This window comes from Arvicanthis niloticus, chromosome X (assembly GCF_011762505.2).
Source record: "Arvicanthis niloticus isolate mArvNil1 chromosome X, mArvNil1.pat.X, whole genome shotgun sequence".
NCBI lineage: Eukaryota > Metazoa > Chordata > Mammalia > Rodentia > Muridae > Arvicanthis > Arvicanthis niloticus.
Genome location: NC_047679.1, coordinates 65,715,412 through 65,735,721, shown reverse-complemented (window position 1 = coordinate 65,735,721; position 20,310 = coordinate 65,715,412). Strand labels below are relative to the sequence as shown.

At 37.0% G+C, this 20,310-nt stretch overlaps 1 pseudogene; it reads left to right on the top strand.

Annotated features, from left to right (window-relative positions):
- The first annotated feature begins 11,848 nt into the window (after positions 1 to 11,848).
- LOC117695211 (serine/threonine-protein kinase tousled-like 2 pseudogene) lies at positions 11,849 to 15,172 on the top strand (annotated as a pseudogene).
- Positions 15,173 to 20,310: the final 5,138 nt, after the last annotated feature.

Sequence of the window (20,310 nt, the reverse complement as noted above, 5' to 3'; positions counted from 1 at the left end):
TTTATTATGTTTAGGTGTGTCACTTATATCCTGGATCCCTCTAAAACTTTTATCATTAAGGATTTTTTGGATTTTGTCAAAGACTTTTTCAATATCTAACAAGATGATCTTGTGGTTTTGTCATTCTGTTTTTATAATATATAATATGCAATATGTAATATACAATATATTATATATACTATACACTATATGACATGTGACACATAATATATAATGTATAATATAGGATACATGATATATAATATATGTTAAATATATGGTATATGATGTGTGACATGATATATGGTATAATACATATAGTATATGGTATACTGTATACAATATGTGACATATGATAGATGATGTATAATAAATATATGATATATGATTTATATCATATGATAGAGTATATGTAAATATATGATATATAATAAATAATATCTTTTTCAGCATTGTTTTAACTATTCTGTGATTTTTTTTATAAGAAATTGAGTATTGTCCTTTCAAGGTCTGTAAAATGTTGTGTTGAAATTTTGTACATTGCTTTTAATAAGCTAGCCATTTTAATTATGTTGTTGCTACATATCATAGATAGATAGATAGATAGATAGATAGATAGATGATAGAGGTACAGATATAGATATAGGTATAAATATGGTGGATGACATTGTTCAACATATTTATGTTAAATCAAGCCTTCACGTCTGAGATGAAGCCTACTTGGTAGATGATCTATTTTATTTGTTCTTTGCTTCATTTTGCAGTTTTTTATTTGGAATTATTGCATCTAACTTTGTAAGGTAAATTAGTTTGTAATTCTTCTTTGTTGGATATCAGGGAAACCATGGCCTTATAAAGAATGTTACTTCTCTTTCTATCCTATGGAATTTTATATATTTAAAGAGAGAATAAGTTTTTTTTTAAAAAAAAATATGGTAGAATACTTCACGACAACATGTTCCTGGCCCTGGTAATAGTTTCTATTTTGTGCAGTGGAACATAAATCTACCAGAAAATACTTTGTTACTTCCATTATATTCACACCACTATGGAGCACACATAGTACTTCCTAGAACTATAAAAGCCAGCCAGTAAGGATAAAGCATCTGAGTCAGTACCAGCTTCACACACACACACACACACACACACACACACACACACACACTTATATATGTAGAGTGGGAGAAGAATGACATACTATACCAATCCTTATGGGATACATCTGAAATAATTTATAGCTTTAACTTTATATACTAAAATATAAAAACCTAAAGAAAACATAAGATATTGTGCTATAGAGCGGTAATCCCTCATTGATCTATAATATCACTAAATTAATAATGATATATGGACCAGATAATTTGGGAATTCTAGTAAACATATAACACATTTATAACACAAAGCACTATTAATTGTATAGTGATGAAATATTGTGAAAATATCTCTAAAATTCTAATAGTAACTGGAATTTTTGCTGATCTTACGACCAAAGTCAATACCTTAAGGTAATAATGCTAGGATGCTGTTTATTCAAACTATTTGTTTAACCTGCTTTAAACAGAAAACTGTAGCAATAAACCTTACTTTCCTTACTTTTCCCAAGTAATCAGCTTTTACAACCTAAGCTAATACATAGCTGTAATCTTAAATTATGTACTCCTTCATGCCCGTGACCCAGATAATGAATTTGTATCATTTGCTGAAAGCAGGAAACACAGAATGAATGTAACTTACTAAAATCTAGTATAAATGGTGAAAGCAGCCATTCATGGATATTGGTTGAGAAATGATGATGTTAGTTATCTGGGTGAGTGAAGATCAATAGGAGCTGGTAACTTAATTCTTTGTTAGATTCTGTTAAAGATTTCTGTAAAGGATCTCATTTCTTCTCTCTGTAGTGCTTTTTATGATTTTCAATAAATTCAGAGTGAAACGTTTTGTTAGGGACACCATCACATGACAAACACACTGAAAGAAGACACAAACGTAGAGACAAATTTAGACTCACACAACAGATAGAAGACAGAATATACAGGGAGCATGAAATAAAAGACAGAATTAAAATTTAGACTTGGTTAAATGACTACAAGAAGTGTTTTTATTCCTTTCCTTAATGTGATACTAACACATTATTGTTAACTCAGAATTAATCATGAGTGTTTATAATCCATGCAAAATATAAAAAGAAGTTATAGGAAAGGTACTACAGGAAGCTATCTTCTCATATGTGCCCTTTCACTCATTTATTAATATCCATTCCTGCACTGTAATATCAGAAGGAATCTATTCATAACCATGATACTCTCCCAGTATATAGACAGGAAGTAAAGAGTGGCTAAGGTCTTGATATTCATTATTTGGAATACTTGCTCCATCGTTGTTCTTATTTGGACACCATTGAAAGTATATGGGGGGGGGGGAGGGGGGTAAAAAGAGCACAATAGACCATTATTTAAAGTTACTGTTCTGGGAAGCTATGCTTTTATGAAAAAAAGGAATAAAACCTATTGGAAATTTGAGAAAATTAAAAAAAGATATACATACATAATATATAAGCAACATAATTAAGAATTAGTATGAGACACCTTAGAACATCTAATTGAACTGATTGGTAAAAGCTTTCTTTCCCTCCTTAAAATCAATTTATAAACTGATATAGATTACTGCACTTTTTAAATAAAAGCTTCACATTGATAAAATCATGATAAAACATGTAAAAATTCAGAAACATAACTTAATAAAAATAAAAAGGATAAAAATGAAATTCTAAAAACTAATCATGAATAGAGTCAAATCAATGAACTTTTAAAAAAAACCAAAAATGCCATAAAATTGACTGATGAGGCAAAGAATTGACAGGCAATAACGCAGCAAAAATAAAATGATCCACAATTAAAAACTCAACCACAGTAAAATTGTAAAACAGGATGACACAGGTATTCAGAATTTTGATATGTAACTGAAATGAACTCCTTAGGAACATTTAAGAATAAACATCATCAGCTATAAAAATCAATTGATGGGTCTTAAACAATCATTTAAAATTATTAGTAGAGGATCCACATAAAATATAGTCAAAGCATACTAACTTAACTGACATTATTGACTAGACAAATATACTCACTGCAGTATGCATAGAGGAGGAATAGGGCAAGAAAACTTATTCCAGAAAATAATGAACAAAAGGTTTTTAAATCTCTGAGGGATTGGGATATATACATTCAAAAACCTCAATTTTTTTTTTTTTTTTGCTACTGCAATTGGTCTGCAAGAAATACTCAGTAAAGTCCTAGTATTTAATGCATGAGCACATAAATTCTTTTCCAAATACGTATGTAAAAATAAGCCAGCTGTGTCAGCATATGATTGCAACTCTAGCACTGTGGAGATGTGAGGGACTCTAGTCCCTTAAATATTGATGAGCAGAAAATTATAGTGAAATTAGTAAGCTTTAGGATAAGTGAGAAATCTTATCTCAAAAAGTAAGGTACAAATTAATTGAGGAAGCCACAATACAGAGACCACCGGTCTTGAAAAATACAAGTAAACAAACACATATTTTCACACCAAGTGCAACTATTCCCTCTGCATGCATATACAAATGAATATGTGCATACACAAAGAAGTATAAGCTTGTGTAAATAGGCATATAATATAATAAATGTAATTCATAATAATGTGCTGGCTACTTTTATGTCAAATATATAATTTTTGTTTTTATTTTACAGAAGCTCACAATTGAGAGATTTTAACCATTTAAAAAGAGACTGCATATTTTTGTTCATTTTGATAGCCCTTGGGGCTTCACTCCTATTTTATTACTGATGCTATGGGTGTATTTACAGACAGGAGCCTAGAATGGCTGCCCTATGAGAGGGCCAGCAAGCTGCTGAGAGTCAGATACACACACCCAACCAATGGACAGCAGTTCAGGCTCCCTGTGGTTGAATTAGGAAAAGGCTGGAAGAAGCTGAGGAAGAGGATAATCCCATAGGAAGATCAGCAGTTGAAACAAGCCTGGACCCCTGAGATCTTTCAGATACTGAGCCACCAACCAAGTAGCATACACTAGCTGGTCTGAGACCCCAGACACACTTGCAGCAGAGGATTGCCAGATCTGGACTCAGTGAGAGAAGTTGCACCTAACCCTCTAGAGACTTGGGTCCCAGGAAATGTGGAGGCCTGGGAGGGTATAAGGGTGTGTGGGGGATGGGGACATCCTCTTGGAGATGGAGGAAGAGGAATGGAATGAGGAACTCTAGGAGGGCAGAAGGGAGAAAGATAATGACTGAATTTTTTAAAAAAGATTAAAGATAAATAAATAAATAAATAAATAAATAAATAAAATTAAAATTTAAAAAAAAAAGAGAGAAGAAACTGGAATTTCACAGAGACTGCATTTTAAAAGAGTAGATATTTTAAAAGTAAAAACTTTTAATGATTTTAGATTTGTAAGACTGGGACTTTTTAAGTTTGCAAAATGTTTAACATTGTAATGTCTATATTAATTTATAATATGATATTGGGGATGAACATAAATGGAAAGATTGTGGAATAACTGTAATATGTTTATGCGTCAGTCTGTCAAGGCATCAGTTGACCTGTCTTGTTTTGTGTCAACTTGACAAAAGATAGAGTCATCAGACAGGAAGGATCCTCAATTGAGAAAATGCCTCCATAAGATCAGGTTGCAAACAGGCCTATAGGGCATTTTATAATTAGTGATTGATGTGGGGAGACACAGTCCATTGTGGGTGTGGCCACCCTTGGGCTGGTGATCTCACAAGCTAGAAAACAGGCTGAGCAATCCATCATGATCAAGGCAGTGGGCAAAATCCTCCATAACCTCTGCATCAGCTAATACCTCCAGGTTCCTGCCCTCCTTGATTTTCTGTCCTGACATTCTTTGATAAAAAGCTGTGATGTGGAAGTACAAGCAAAATAAACCCTTTCCTCCACATGTTGCTTTGGTCATGGTGTTTCATCACAGCAATAATAACACTAATTAAGACAAGCAGCAAAAAATGAAGTAGTAGTAGAGCTTTAAAGAAATATCATTCATTAATAATGTTCATTGTTTTAAAATAAACTATTATATCTTTAAGATAACTTATATACTTGAAGTTGGATCCACAAATAACTATCCATTGCATATACAGAAATAAAATTAAATAATTTATTTTATTATTAAAATATATTAACCAAGCAAACAGAATTTAGCAGAGAAAACCAGATATACAAACCTATAAAATATACATATGAAATAAAATGGTAGTAGCAAGCTATTTCCAGTTAGTGATGATTTTAGATATAAATGAACAAAACTACTGAATTAGAATAAATAGACCACAAAATGCCTAGATAATTAAAGCAATGCTGAACAACAACAACAAAAATATATTGCTGAGTTATAGGAATAAAAACCACATGGTACTGGCATCAAAAACAGAAGTGCAGATCAATGGGAAAAAATTAGAAGACCCAAATCTGATGGCATGTAACTACAGCCATGAAATACTTGACAAAGAAGTCAAAAATATACATCTCCAACAAACTGTATTAAAAAAATTGGATGTCCACATGTAAAAGGATAGAATTGGAGAAAAAAACTGCTACCCTGCACCGAAAAATCAACTCCAAATGGATCAAAGGCCTCAATTTGGAACTCGAAACATAAAATTGCTAAAAGAAAACATAGGTGGTAACACTCAAATTATAGACATGGGACTGTACTTTGTACAGAGGACTCCATGTAGACTTAAATTAAGGCTAATAAACAAATGGGATTCCATAACTTTAAATTGCTACTGTACAACAAAAACGAACACTCTAGTGAAGAGAAACACCACAGAGTCAGAAAGAATCTCAGCTCATTATATATCTGACAGAGGATTAATATCAATAATATATAAATAATCCAAAAGAACAGGGACAAGAAAACAAATCAAAATGGGGAAAGGGAATAACACCTGAAATGTAAATAAAATATCCAATAAAGAAGAAAAATTTTAAAAGAAATAAAAGAAAACAAATCACCCAATTAACAAATTTCTAGGCATCTGAACAGAGAGTTATCAAAAGAAGGAATAATAATGGCTCAGAAAAATCTTAAAACCTATTCAACATTCTTTGCAATTATGGAAATACAAATTTATACTATTATGAGATTTTTTTCTTTCCCCAATCAGAAAGGCTAAGATCAAGAAAACAACTGACAATAAAGGATTGTAAAAAGGGAAATGCTCGTTTACTTTTCGTGGACTAGTACAGCCACTAGCTCTTCTTTGCTTTTCTACTTCTTTGATAAAATATTCCAACCAAGAGTTCACTTATTTATTATTTATTTATTTATTTATTTACTTACTTACTTACTTACTTACTTACTGAGTCATGGTTGCCCAGGGAGGTGCTTGGGTATCTTCTTCACCCTAAGCCACAATGAAAGGGTTTATTTCCCCTTATATTACCATGTTATAGACCATCACTGAGGGAAGTGAGGTAAAGAACTCAATTTAAGAACATGAGAACAAAACCTTGGGAGAATAAAGCTTGCTGGCTTGATGAATGCCTTGTGCTCAGATAGCTTTCATAGAGAGCCCAGGCCCACATGCCTAGGGATGGTGCTACCCACATTGTCTTAGAGCCCTCCACATTAATCATTACTCAGGACAATCTTTCACAAACATAGCTATAAGCTAATATGATTTGAGCAACACTTTCATTAAGTTTCCTTCCTCCTAGGTGACATCAGATCATGAGAAGTTGACAATAAAAACTAACCAGCACAATAACTAAAATGGTAAATAAAGCAGTATAATTTGCATTATGCTTATAGAAATAAAAATAATTATATAAGAGTGTCACTGCCCAAGCTGCCCCACGTTTGGGGGCCAGAAAAGTTGAAAACTGTACTACCCTACGTTTTGGGGGCCAAAATGTCTCGGACCATTCTGTCAATGTTGGAACCCATACTTCCAAAGCCTTGGAGTCTAAGTTGTTAGAGCCTGCACTGCCCCAAACTGCTCTGGTCTGTGGGTTGGGGTTCAGCAAGAGAGAGAGTGAGGACGGACTCGAAGAATGGAGACCAGACAGAGTGATTCAATCCCGTTTATTCTTCAGTCTCTCTTATTCTCTCCAAGTCCCAAGTCTTGAGTTCCTAGTCCCTAGTTCCTAGTTCCTAGTTCTAAGTATCTAGTGCCTCCAAGTTCTTTCTCCAAGTGCTAAGTGCCTAATACCTAATAATAATTCTTCTGAGTTCTCTAGTCCAAGTGTCTTCTTCCTCAATGCCTAATTCCTACTTCCAAGTTGTAATCTAAGTTGTACTCTCTAACCTAATTCCTAGTTCCAAGTTGTACTGTCTAATGTCTAATAACTAACTCTCTGTTCCAAGTTGTACTGAACTCTTCTGTCTGCCTCTTGTCTTTTATGTCTCACTTCTAAGCCATGCCTCTAAGTCACGCCTTTAAGTCATGCCCTTAGACCTTGTCTCTAAATCTGATCTCTAAGTCAAGCCCTTAAGTCTCGGCTCTAAATCACAGCTTTAAGTCTCACACACCCAAGGGAAGATCCTGGGTATCTAAAACAAGATGTTATCAGAGTGTGCTCAGCTATTGTAGGCTAATGTAATCAAATCTCTCATCAGGGTATATGGCTCAAGATGGCTACAGAGATGATAGCTGCCTTCTGTTGGCTCCCCACATAAGAGTTATCTGAATAATTCTATGCAAATAATGAATAACTTGAAAGAAATGAATAGTGTCAATATTTAGAAAAGCTACCAATCAAGTTAAAATTTTGAGTAACAAGGAAACATGAAAAGAATATTAACTCGTAAAGACATCAAATTTGTAACAAATATCTCTTAACAATTAAAAGCCAAGAATGAGATGGTTGCTCTCAATATGTCTACCAAACATTTGAAAGGAACAATCATCAATCATAATGAAGTAAGTAGGGAATATAATAGAAATGTGTAGAAAACCAGCATGAAAAGCAAGAAAAAAGCCCGGCAGTGGTGACACACACCTTTAATCCCAACACTTGGGAGGCAGAGGCAGCCTGGTCTACAGAGTAAGTTCCAGGACAGCCAGGGCTACACAGAGAAACCTTGTCTTGAAAAAAAGAAAGAAAGAAAGAAAGAAAGAAAGAAAGAAAGAAAGAAAGAAAGAAAGAAAGAAAGGAGAAAAGAAGAGGCAGGAAAAGACAATGAGGAGGGGGAAAACAGTAACTATGGTGAATAATGTTATAAATTTCCTTAATAAACATTTAACCAAATTTGACACCATGAAAGAATATATAATGAAGGAGTGACATTTAGTCCTGTCATGAAGAGACATCTCCCAATACCAAAACACAACCATTGTACACAAGATAAAGAGGAAAACCATAATAACCATATTTAACCTACCAAAAAGCATATGAATTTGAAGATATTCTGTGTCATTTCACAATAAAAAACTCAACAAACTAAGACTAAGAATGACTTCAGTAGACCAAAGGCCAAATATGGTAAATCTATGTTTAATGTAGTCACTGTTGAAAGATATATTACTATTTTTCCTAGGAACAAACAAAGGATGCTTACTGTGGATATTTAACTATTGTTAGAGGTCTTAGGTAGGATAAGTGGACTAATAAAAAATATGAGATATTAAAATGAGCAAAAGAATTTAAACATCTCTTGTTATATGGCATCAAATCTTTTAGAACAGTCACATTTTACACCAAAAAATAGTCTTAATAAAATAATCAAGTTGGGTAGATAGAAGAAATATTAAAAATAAGTTAGCATTTTACACAATGACAATGAATACTTAGAAAATTATCTTAAGAAAATAATCTTGTTTATAAAGCATGGAAAAATATCATAATAGTAAACTTAACCATGAAGACTAAAAGCTGGTATACTGTAAAGTTTGCCACAAGTAATTAAATCATGTTTCATTTCTTCTACAAAAAACATTAGAAAAGATAAATTTGAAGGTTTACACATAAATGATAATGTATAAGGAAATTAAAATGCAATTATCTTGTTTATTACTCATTTTATACATCTATCAAATTACCACATAACTATGCATAATTCTTTTAAGTCATAAATATATATTTTCTTCAAGAGTAATTTGCCAACAAATGGCCATCTCCTGTTCATTGTCTACAGGGCTTAATATTAAGATGTCAGAATCTACAGATTAAAAACAATAAATTATCATAGTCTCTCTTTGCACAAAGAAGAGTAAATCCTACAATTTGTGTCAAATATAAGCTTATCACAAGTAGATTAGATATTGTTGAACAAGAAGAAATTATAAGATTTCTACCTTTGAGTTTCAAAATTTACTATGGCTAGGTGTGATAGCACAGCACATACCTTTAAGCACAGGACGTGGAAGGCCAAGGCAGCAGGCAGATCTCTTGGAATTTAAATAAAGCCTGGTCTAAAGAGAAAGTTCCTCAGAGTGTGACCCTGTACCGAAAACAAACAACAAAAACAAAAACAAACAAAACTTTTTATGAAAGTTCATACTAATCAATAAAACATGATATTGGCCTATTCACAGACAAAATAAGTGAATAAAATAGAATCATGAACCCCCAAATAAAATTCTACTTAGGGAAACAAATAATTTTCAACAAAGATACAAATCTCATTTGGTATAGTACCTTCGACAAATAGTGTTGAGAAAGCAAATAAACACAAAGTCATAAAATTGAGTCATTGCTTTATAACCTTATAAGTATGAACCAAAAATATTAGACAAAGACCTAGAATTATTGTATAAATCTATAGAATTGTTAAATCAAATGAAATCATGCTTTATTTCATTGATTTAGAAAAGGGACACATGTGTATGTGTGTGTATGTATTAAAAGGGCAGGCAGAAAAAGAAAATATACATTAGTTACATTTCTAACAGTCCAAAGACTTCCAGTTGAGCATGGAAAATGCAAATAATCAATTTGACTGGCAAATATGTGTGTATATGTGCATTTCTGTTTTTCCACCCTGTCTCACAGATCCAAAGATTTGTGAGATAATACTCTAAATGTGTTTTCACAGTCTTTGAATAACAAGAGATCTTGAATCCCACAATTTCTCCTTCTGCACATTGGAAAACCAGGGCTCATTGCAAGGCATAGCTTTTAAAACTTTAACAAGTGTTTTTACACAAAATTGCATGCCTTTGTTTCTTCGAGAGACAGATGGATAAAGAGCTCTTTAGTATAAAAAAATGGAAGTTGCTTTTATAAAGCTTTAAAGAGAAGTTGTCTTCAAATGAGTTGTTCAGGATCAAAAGAGTTCACACAACCCCCCAAATTTCTCAGAGTTTTTATACATTATTGACATTAGATTCTAGGTCTCTAAATCTGAATGTCCTGCCTATCTACATTGCTTTCTCTTTCCTCTTTCTGTAAATATATCCCCAGTTTCCCAGCAGGTTAAAACACAGATGGCTGCCTTATTGTGACAGAAGCAAAAATGCTACATTAATGTTTAACGGGATTAAAAATCCTCTTGGCAGCAGTGGCATATGTTACCAGTTAATTGTTGTACTGGAAGCTTCCCTGCTGTTTGAAAACATCGGCTCATTTTACATGCTTTCTGCAGAGCAGTATGAAATGTCATATTTGTTGGGGAAAGTTTTAAATTGAGTTTGACAAAAAAATTAGTCATAAAGAAGACAATTCTTTACTAAGTCATTGAGGACTTAATTAAAAATGGATTTCAGTATCACTATGGTTAAAAGGTTCCATGCTTGCTGTGTATTTAGAAAAGGTTACTTATTAAAAACTCAGTGCATAGATGTTCATTCATTTTTATATTTGTTGTACACAATTTTAGATGATTGATACCTTGACTACAATAATTGTCTATATGAGAGAAGTAATTTAGAATGTGTGATGATTACATATAAACTTTAGAAATAAATGTTACAAATCAAATGCATTGCCATTGTTGGAGCTTCTATTTTTGTGGTAAAACATATTTACTGAAAGCAATTTCAGGAAGAAAGGATATATATATATATATATATATATATATATATATATATATATATATAATCACAGTCCATCATTAAAGGAAGTCAGGACAGAAATTCAAAAGAACAGGAACCTGAAGGCAAGAACAAACACAGAAGCCATAGAAGTCTGAGGCTTACTGATGTGTTCTTGACTTGCTCAGCCTGCTTTCTTACACACTCCAGAACCACTACCTGCCCAGAAGAGGCACTAAATAAGAAAATACCTCCAAAATATTGGATTATTTCAGCTGAAAGGATCTCTTCCCAAATGACTCTAACGTATGACACATTGATAACAAACTACCTAGTACAGATGTCTTTCATGTATTGCCTACAATACTTATTTGAAATATTGACCTAGAACATTCAGTAATCAATGTTGTCATGTAATTAATACTACATAAAATAATACCAACCATTACTGATCACCACTCTTTTATGAACATTTCATAATTATTAGTCATTATGTATGAAATAAGTCAACTTCAGTGACATATTTTACATAGGCAAAACTTGAGAAGAAGGGAAAGTATAAAAAGCTAAAAATTACTTTTCATTATTTTTACTTCAATTGTCTGGATTTTAATTTCTTTCATTGTTTCATCAAGTTCATATATAACATTTTTATTACCATGATTTTTAACTGAGGTACCAGCTATAATTTTAGTCATTCACTAAGTTAAGAAAGCATAGATCGGCCTTTTGTCCGGCGCCAGGAGGCCGGCCCCGTGCCCCCCGGCGGCCGCCCGGGCCCGGGCCCGCGTCAGCCGCCTGGCTCTGTACGCGAGCTCGGGGATCTGCGGCCTCCGTGGCCCCCCTCCCCCGCCCGCCCTCTCGTGGAGCCCGGCGCCGGCGGCGGCTGCCCAGGCGGGGTGTTGCGGAGCTCAGGAGAGGCCCCGGCTCCGCCCCGGGCCTGCCCAGGGGGAGAGCGGAGCGGTCCGCAGCCGGGTCGGGTCGGGGCCCCTCCCGAGAGGAGCGTGGAGCGGCAGCGGCGGCAGTAGAAATGATGGAAGAACTGCATAGCCTGGACCCACGAAGGCAGGAATTACTGGAGGCCAGGTTCACTGGAGTTGGCGTAAGTAAGGGGCCACTCAACAGTGAGTCTTCCAACCAGAGCTTGTGCAGCGTGGGGTCCTTGAGTGATAAAGAAGTAGAGACTCCTGAGAAAAAGCAGAATGACCAGCGAAATCGGAAAAGAAAAGCTGAACCATATGAAACTAGCCAAGGGAAAGGCACTCCTAGGGGACATAAAATTAGTGATTACTTTGAGTTTGCTGGGGGAAGCGGGCCAGGAACCAGCCCTGGCAGAAGTGTTCCACCAGTTGCACGATCCTCACCGCAACATTCCTTATCCAATCCCTTACCGCGTCGAGTAGAACAGCCTCTATATGGTTTAGATGGCAGTGCTGCAAAGGAGGCCTCAGAAGAGCAGTCTGCTCTGCCAACCCTCATGTCAGTGATGTTAGCAAAACCTCGACTCGACACAGAGCAGTTAGCGCCATGGGGAGCTGGCCTCTGCTTCACTTTCGTCTCTGCTCAACAAAACAGCCCTTCTTCTACGGGTTCTGGCAATATAGAACATTCTTGCAGCTCCCAAAAACAGATCTCCATCCAGCACAGACAGACCCAGTCTGACCTCACAATAGAAAAAATATCTGCACTAGAAAACAATAAGAACTCTGACTTAGAGAAGAAGGAAGGAAGAATAGATGATTTATTAAGAGCCAACTGTGATTTGAGACGACAGATAGATGAACAGCAAAAGATGCTAGAGAAATACAAGGAACGATTAAATAGATGTGTCACCATGAGCAAGAAGCTCCTTATAGAAAAGTCTAAACAAGAGAAGATGGCATGTAGAGATAAGAGCATGCAGGACCGATTGCGATTGGGCCACTTTACTACTGTCCGGCACGGAGCCTCTTTTACGGAACAGTGGACAGATGATTATGCTTTCCAAAACCTCATCAAGCAACAGGAAAGGATAAATTCACAGAGAGAAGAAATAGAAAGGCAACGGAAAATGTTAGCAAAACGGAAACCCCCTGCCATGGGTCAGGCCCCTCCCGCAACCAATGAGCAGAAACAACGGAAAAGCAAGACCAATGGAGCGGAAAATGAAACGTTAACCTTAGCAGAATACCATGAACAAGAGGAAATCTTCAAACTTAGATTAGGTCATCTTAAGAAAGAGGAAGCAGAAATCCAGGCAGAGCTGGAAAGGCTAGAAAGGGTTAGGAATCTACATATCAGGGAATTAAAAAGGATACATAATGAAGATAATTCACAGTTTAAAGACCATCCAACACTAAATGACAGATATTTGTTGTTACATCTTTTGGGTAGAGGAGGTTTCAGTGAAGTTTACAAGGCATTTGATCTAACGGAGCAAAGATATGTAGCTGTGAAAATTCACCAGTTAAATAAAAACTGGAGAGATGAGAAAAAGGAGAATTACCACAAGCATGCGTGTAGGGAATACCGGATTCACAAGGAGCTGGATCATCCCCGAATAGTAAAGCTGTATGACTACTTCTCACTGGACACGGATTCGTTTTGTACAGTATTAGAATACTGTGAAGGAAATGATCTGGACTTCTACCTAAAACAGCACAAATTAATGTCGGAGAAAGAAGCCCGATCCATTATTATGCAGATTGTGAATGCTTTAAAGTACTTAAATGAAATAAAACCTCCCATCATACACTATGACCTCAAACCAGGTAATATCCTTTTAGTAAATGGTACAGCATGTGGAGAGATAAAAATTACAGATTTTGGTCTTTCCAAGATCATGGATGATGATAGCTACAATTCAGTGGATGGCATGGAGCTAACGTCACAAGGTGCTGGTACTTATTGGTATTTACCACCAGAGTGTTTTGTGGTTGGGAAAGAGCCACCAAAGATCTCAAATAAAGTCGATGTCTGGTCAGTGGGTGTGATCTTCTACCAGTGTCTTTATGGGAGGAAGCCTTTTGGCCATAACCAGTCCCAGCAAGATATTCTACAAGAGAATACTATTCTTAAAGCTACTGAAGTACAGTTCCCGCCAAAGCCAGTAGTAACACCTGAAGCAAAGGCATTTATCAGGCGATGTCTGGCCTATCGAAAGGAAGACCGCATTGATGTGCAGCAGCTGGCCTGTGACCCCTACTTGTTGCCTCACATCTGAAAGTCTCCACAAGTAGTCCTGCAGGAGCTGCTATTGCATCAACCTCTGGGGCATCGAATAACAGTTCTTCGAATTGAGACCAACTCCCAAGGCCACAAACTGTTCAGCACACACAGTGGACACATGGCATTCAGCAGTGGGTTTGGAACATAGTGAATCCGAATGGATCTCATGAAACCTGTACCAGGTGCTTTTATTTTCTTACTTTTTTCCCATCCATAGAGCATGACAGCATCGATTCTCATTGAGGAGAAGCCTTGGGCAGCTCTGGCCAGGCCTCGTAGGAAAAGGCCCTGCCCGAGGTTCCAGCGTCAACGGTCACCCATGGGTGGCTGCTCTGAGTGAGGAAAAAATTAAAAAGGAAAAACTGGTTCCATGTACTGTGAACTTGCAAACATGCAGACTCGGGGTTCCCTGACACAGTGCTTCAAATGAAGAATGTGGACTTGAAAATACAGACTGGGCTAGTCCAGTGTCTATATTTAAACTTGCTCTTTTCTTTTAATAAAGTTTAGGTAACATCTCCTGAAAAGCTGGTAGCACAAGGCTCGGCTGGGGATGGCATTTGACTTCTGAGGAAAAAGTTGCTACTGCCATTAAAGGCACTAGAGTTAGTGTGCTAGCCCTGAATAATCTCAGTTTCTAAAAACATGCAGCTTCCCTCACCCCTTTTTTATTTTTGAAAGAATACATTTGGTCATAAAGTGAAACCCGTATTAGCGAGTACGTGGCAATGTTCATTCCGGTCAGATGCAGCTTTCTCCTCCATCTGGTCTCCCACTTGTGAATGCTTCTCTCACCTCAGTAGGGAGAAGCAGTGGGAGTTCTGAGATGCGCGGGTTTGGCCATCAGACAAAGAATGAGGTTAAAAGACTGCAGTTTGGAGTCTCTCTAGGTTTTCAGATATTTCTTCACAATTTGAACACTTGACGGTTGTCCCTTTTAATTTATTTGAAGTGCTATTTTTTTAAATAAAGGTTCATCTGTCCATGCAGTCCTCCTGGATTCTCTGACTATGTAGTAACTATGGGAACTGCCTCTAGAAGTAGACAGCAGGCTCCAAGGGTGGCTAGCTCCTGCCCACAGTCTTCTTGCTCATGTCTGCTAACCATGCTATTATACTTGATCACCACATAAGCTTTTCCCTCTGTTAGATCTTTGAGGAGAAAAAAAAATCTCTCTCGGGCATTTGGATTCTGGTGAATATGCTCTGGTGTGTGTGTCTGTGAGCGTGTACCCTCTTCTACCTCAGATAGATGGCTATTTCAGCTTTTCTTTCCCCCCCTCTATTTGGCTTATTTCTGAGATGTGTGATCTACTGGAGGTGGAGCTGAAATGGGAGCTGTGTGGCACCACTGTGCCCTTTCCCAGCAGATCACTCTGCAGGAGAGAGTTGGAGGCCAGGGCCTGAACATGTGGTAGCCAGCTTGGAATGTTACTGACGTGTGGTAAGAGAGCCAGCCAGAAATACTTAAAGCTGTAGAGATCAGAGCAGGGGCGGGGAGTTAGGTAGTGCTGGGCTCTTAAGCAATTCATGACTCCAATGCTCTGTGCATGTGAAAAGTGACACCTAAGACGGTGTGCATTTGTATTCCTGACCCCCTTCCCTTGGTATCAAGTGATCTTAAAGCCAGAGCACTCCACAGCAAAGGAATTTATAGGTAGGTCTTGTCACATAGTGTTCTGAGGAGAGAAAACTCTTGAGGCTTTGGTGAAATATGTATTTTGTGTGTACCTCTTCCCTGCTTACATGCTAGGAGTGGAGCCAGGACCTTCCATATGCCAGGCAAATGCAACTCTACCCTCAGCCTGCACTCCTACCCTGCAGTCACTGCCTGCAGGGGTGAAACAGAGTGCAGGTCAGTTTCAGTGATGATAGGATGTGTCCACAGGCACAAGGAGAGGAAAGTAGAAGCCATGTTACTAGCTAAAGGAACTAAATGTGTACCGTAACCTCCCTCATCTAGTGATTTCTGCAGTTTGGAAGTTTTGACTCGGTTTGGGAAAAGACTCTGTGGCATTAGACTTTCCTTCCCTCCTCACTTTTGGCCCCATTTTCTATGTTCTTAGGAGTGTGTGGCAGGCTCGCTTTGTGTCTACCTTTTCTCTCTTCATCCTAAAGAAAGGCACCCTCCCTTCTTGTGTGATTCAAACTGAGTCCTGTGTGGCCTGGCTTGAATCTGGGCACGGCACCTTTCCACTGCCTGGAGAAGCCCCAGAGAACATATGCTGACTTCTTTTCCTCTTTGAAGGAGCCAATAAAATCTGAGTGGGTTTCTCTGACATCAGATGAGTTTCACTTTGTCCAAGCTTTAGTCCCTTATAGCCACAATGTTCACTTACTCTACCCGTGCATCCAGCATGCTTTTAACCTTGAGATATGACTGTCATCTACAAATATGCTAGACTGCATTCATGACTGTTCGAGGACACATGTAGCCCGTGGTTGGACTGTCTTGTAATACAATGACCAAAAAAGTATTAATTTATAATTAAACTTAATCCAGACTGTTTTGGCTTTTTCCAGCATTGAGTGTAGGGCAGAAGAACATGCGTTTATAATTATAAGAAATTAGGGAGATGAGATGGCTTAGCAAGTAAAGGAACTTGCTGACAAGCTTGATTACCTAAATTTAAGCCCTGTGATCCCAGAAAACTAACCCCTACAAATAGTCCTCTGACCTCCACATACCTGCCTTGGTACTACCATTACTTACACATAGATAAATAAATGTAATTTTAAAAGAAAAAAAAAAGAAAGCATAGATCAGTTCCTAAATACTTTTCTATTCATGATCAAACTACAGAAGTCTATTATATACAAAGCATTACAAATTAAGAACATAAAATTATGAATCTACCATATTACAAGACTGAAAAAGTTTCAGTATATTACAATAATGAAAATTAGCCAAAATTTTGAATATGTCTGAAATGAGAATCCAGAGAGCTGGAAGTTTATATGAGTCAGAATGGTGAGAGTTCAGAATAAGGTCTTGCCTCCATCATGTTCAACAGGTTCTTTGGGATGGGGTAGTTTTCTAATTTATAAGTACTAGCTACTACTAAGCCTAAATACATGACAGGATATCTCATATCTCTGTATTTATTTTTCCATGAAATATATCATGTCGATTTGGTAGTGTTAGCGAAGTAGAAAATGATAGGTATTAAATCAAAAGAAGGTATTTTTGAGAGCAAATATAGTATTTACTTTACATAATCTATATAATAAAATTATATTGAATGATATAAATAAAAACATTAGGAATGACCAAACACTCAAGTATAGAGATTTAAATTTTCCTCTCTTCATAACTTCTAGAATAAATATATCAGAAAATATTTATGAATTGAAAGATATGAGTGATAATATTTAAAATGTGGCCAACTAACTTGTACTCTTTTAGAATTAGAGGTAGTGGTGGTAGCTCACTTATAAGGAAAATAGTGTCTTTTAGACATGACATAACTGATACACATATAAACTCACAGAGGTTATAACAGAATGCATAAGACCTGCATTGGCTCAAACCATATAAAAATCCCAACACTGGAAAGGGTTAAAAAGACACAAAGCCCACCCCTGAGAAACAAGCTATTTATAGTTAGTATATGCTGGAAAAAATATAAGTTTTCTCCAATATATGGCTTTGGGTATATCAACCATATTCTAGGACAAGCACTAAGCTCAGGAGTAATTGACCAACATAAAACAAACAAAATGCATTTGTGTTTTTTCTCTTTTTATTAGATATTTATTAAATATTTTATTTATTTGCATTTCAAATGTTATTCCCTTTCCTTGTTTCCCCTCCAGAAATGCCCTATTCCATCCCCTCTCCCCCTGCTTCTATGAGGGTGCTCCCCCATCCACCTACCCATCCACTCCCACCTCCCTTTCCTGACATTCCCATACACTGGGGCATTGAGTCTTCATAGGATCAAGAACCTCTACTCCCACTGAAGCTCCAAAAGGCCATTCTTTGCTACATATGCTAATGAAGCCATGGGTCCTTCCTCGTTTACTCTTTGGTTGGTGGTTTAGTCCCTAGGTGCTCTGAGGGGTCTTGTTGGTTGATATTGTTGTTCTTCCTATGGGGTTGCAAACCCCTTCAGCTCCTTCAGTCCTTTCTCTAACTCCTCCATTGGGGACCATGTGCTCAGTCCAATGGTTGGCTGCAAGCATCTGCCTCTGTATTTGTCAGTCTCTGGCAGAGCCTCTCAAGAGACAGCTATATCAGGCTCCTGTCAGCAAGCACTGGTTGACATCTGCAATACTGTCTGTATTTGGTGTCTATATATGAGATGGATCCCTAGGTGGGGCAGTTTCTGGATGATCAAAACCAGATACACTGAAACTGATACAATAAAAAGTGGTGAAGAACCTCAAACACATGTGCACATGAGAAAATTTCCTGAACAGAACACCAATGGCTTATGCTCTAAGATCAACAATGGACAAATGGGACTTCATAAAATTGCAAAGCTTCTGTAAGGCAAAGGACACTGTCAATAGGACAAAACAGCAACCAACCGATTGGGAAAAGATCATTACCAATCCATCCTACATCTGAGAGAGGGCTAATATTCAAAATATATAAAGAACTTAAGAAGTTAGACTCTAGAGAATCAAACAACCCAATCAAAAACTGGTGTATAGAGCTAAACAGATAATTCACAACATAGGAAGCTCACACGGCTGAGAAGCACTTAAAGAAATATTCAACATCCTTAGTCATCAGGAAAATGCAAATCAAAACAACTCTGAGATTTTACCTTACACCAATCAAAATGGCTATGATCAAAATCTTAGGTGACATCACATGTTGGTGAGGATGTGAAAAAAAAAAGCAAAACTCCTTCATTGTTGGTAGAATTGAAAACTCTGTGTACAAACACTCTGAAAATCAATATGGAGGATTCTAAGAAAACTGGAAATAGATCTAACTGAAGATCAAGCTATACCATTCTTGGACACATACCCAAAAGAAGCCCCACCATGCCACAGAAGCGTATGTTCCACTATGTTCATACCAGCCTTATCTGTAACAGCCAGAAGCTATGTACAACCAGTGGACAGAAGTCAGGGACCCCTGTGGTTGCATTAGGGAAAGGCTGGGAGATGCTGAAGAGGAGGTCAACCTGATAGGAAAGCCAGGAGTCTCAACCAACCCAGACCCTAAGATTTCTCAGACAGCCAGCAACCAGGCAGCAAATAGGAGCTGGTTTGAGCCCCCTGACCTTCCCACCACACACACATATACAGCAGAGCACAGCCTGGTTTGGTCTCAGTTAGAGAAGATGCACCTAACCCTCCAGAGACTTGAGGCCCCAGGGAGCAAGGATGCCTGGCAGTGGTGGTGGGGATATCCTCTTAGAGACAAGGGGAGAAGAGATGGGATGCAGAACTGTGGGAGGGTGGACCAGAGGAGGGCAATGACTGGACTGTAAAAAAAAATAAAAGTAATAAAAAAATAAAGAAAAAAAAAACTCAAGAAATTAGATACCCACAATCCAAAAGAAATCAAAAATGATGTACAGAGCTAAACAGAGAAGGCCATAATGCACTTAAAGAAATGTTCAAAATCTTTAATAATCAGGGAAATGCAAATCAAAACTACCCTGAGATTCCAGCTTACACAGAATAGTTAAGATCAAAACCTCAAGTGACAGCACATGATGGGGAGTATTTGTAGGGAAAGGAACATTCCTCTATTGCTGGTGTTATTGTAAACTGGTACAAGCACTCTAGAAGTCAATCTTGTGGTTCTCCAGACAATTGAAAACAATTCTACCTGAAGACCCAGCTATACTACTCTTGGGCATATGTCCAAAAGATGTTCCAACATACCACAAAGATATATGCTCCACCATGTTTATAGCAGCCTTATTTGTAATAGCCAGAAGCTGGAAGCAACCCAAACTTCCCTCAACTGAAGAATGGATAAAGAAAATGTGGTTCATACAATGGAATACTGTTCAGCTCTTAAAACAAGGGCATTATGAATTTTACAGGCAAATGGATGGAACTAGAAAATATCATCTTGAGTGAGTTAATCCAGTTCCAAAAGGACATGCACAGTGTGTGCTCACTGATAAGTGCAAATTAGCCAAAAAGTACAGAATACC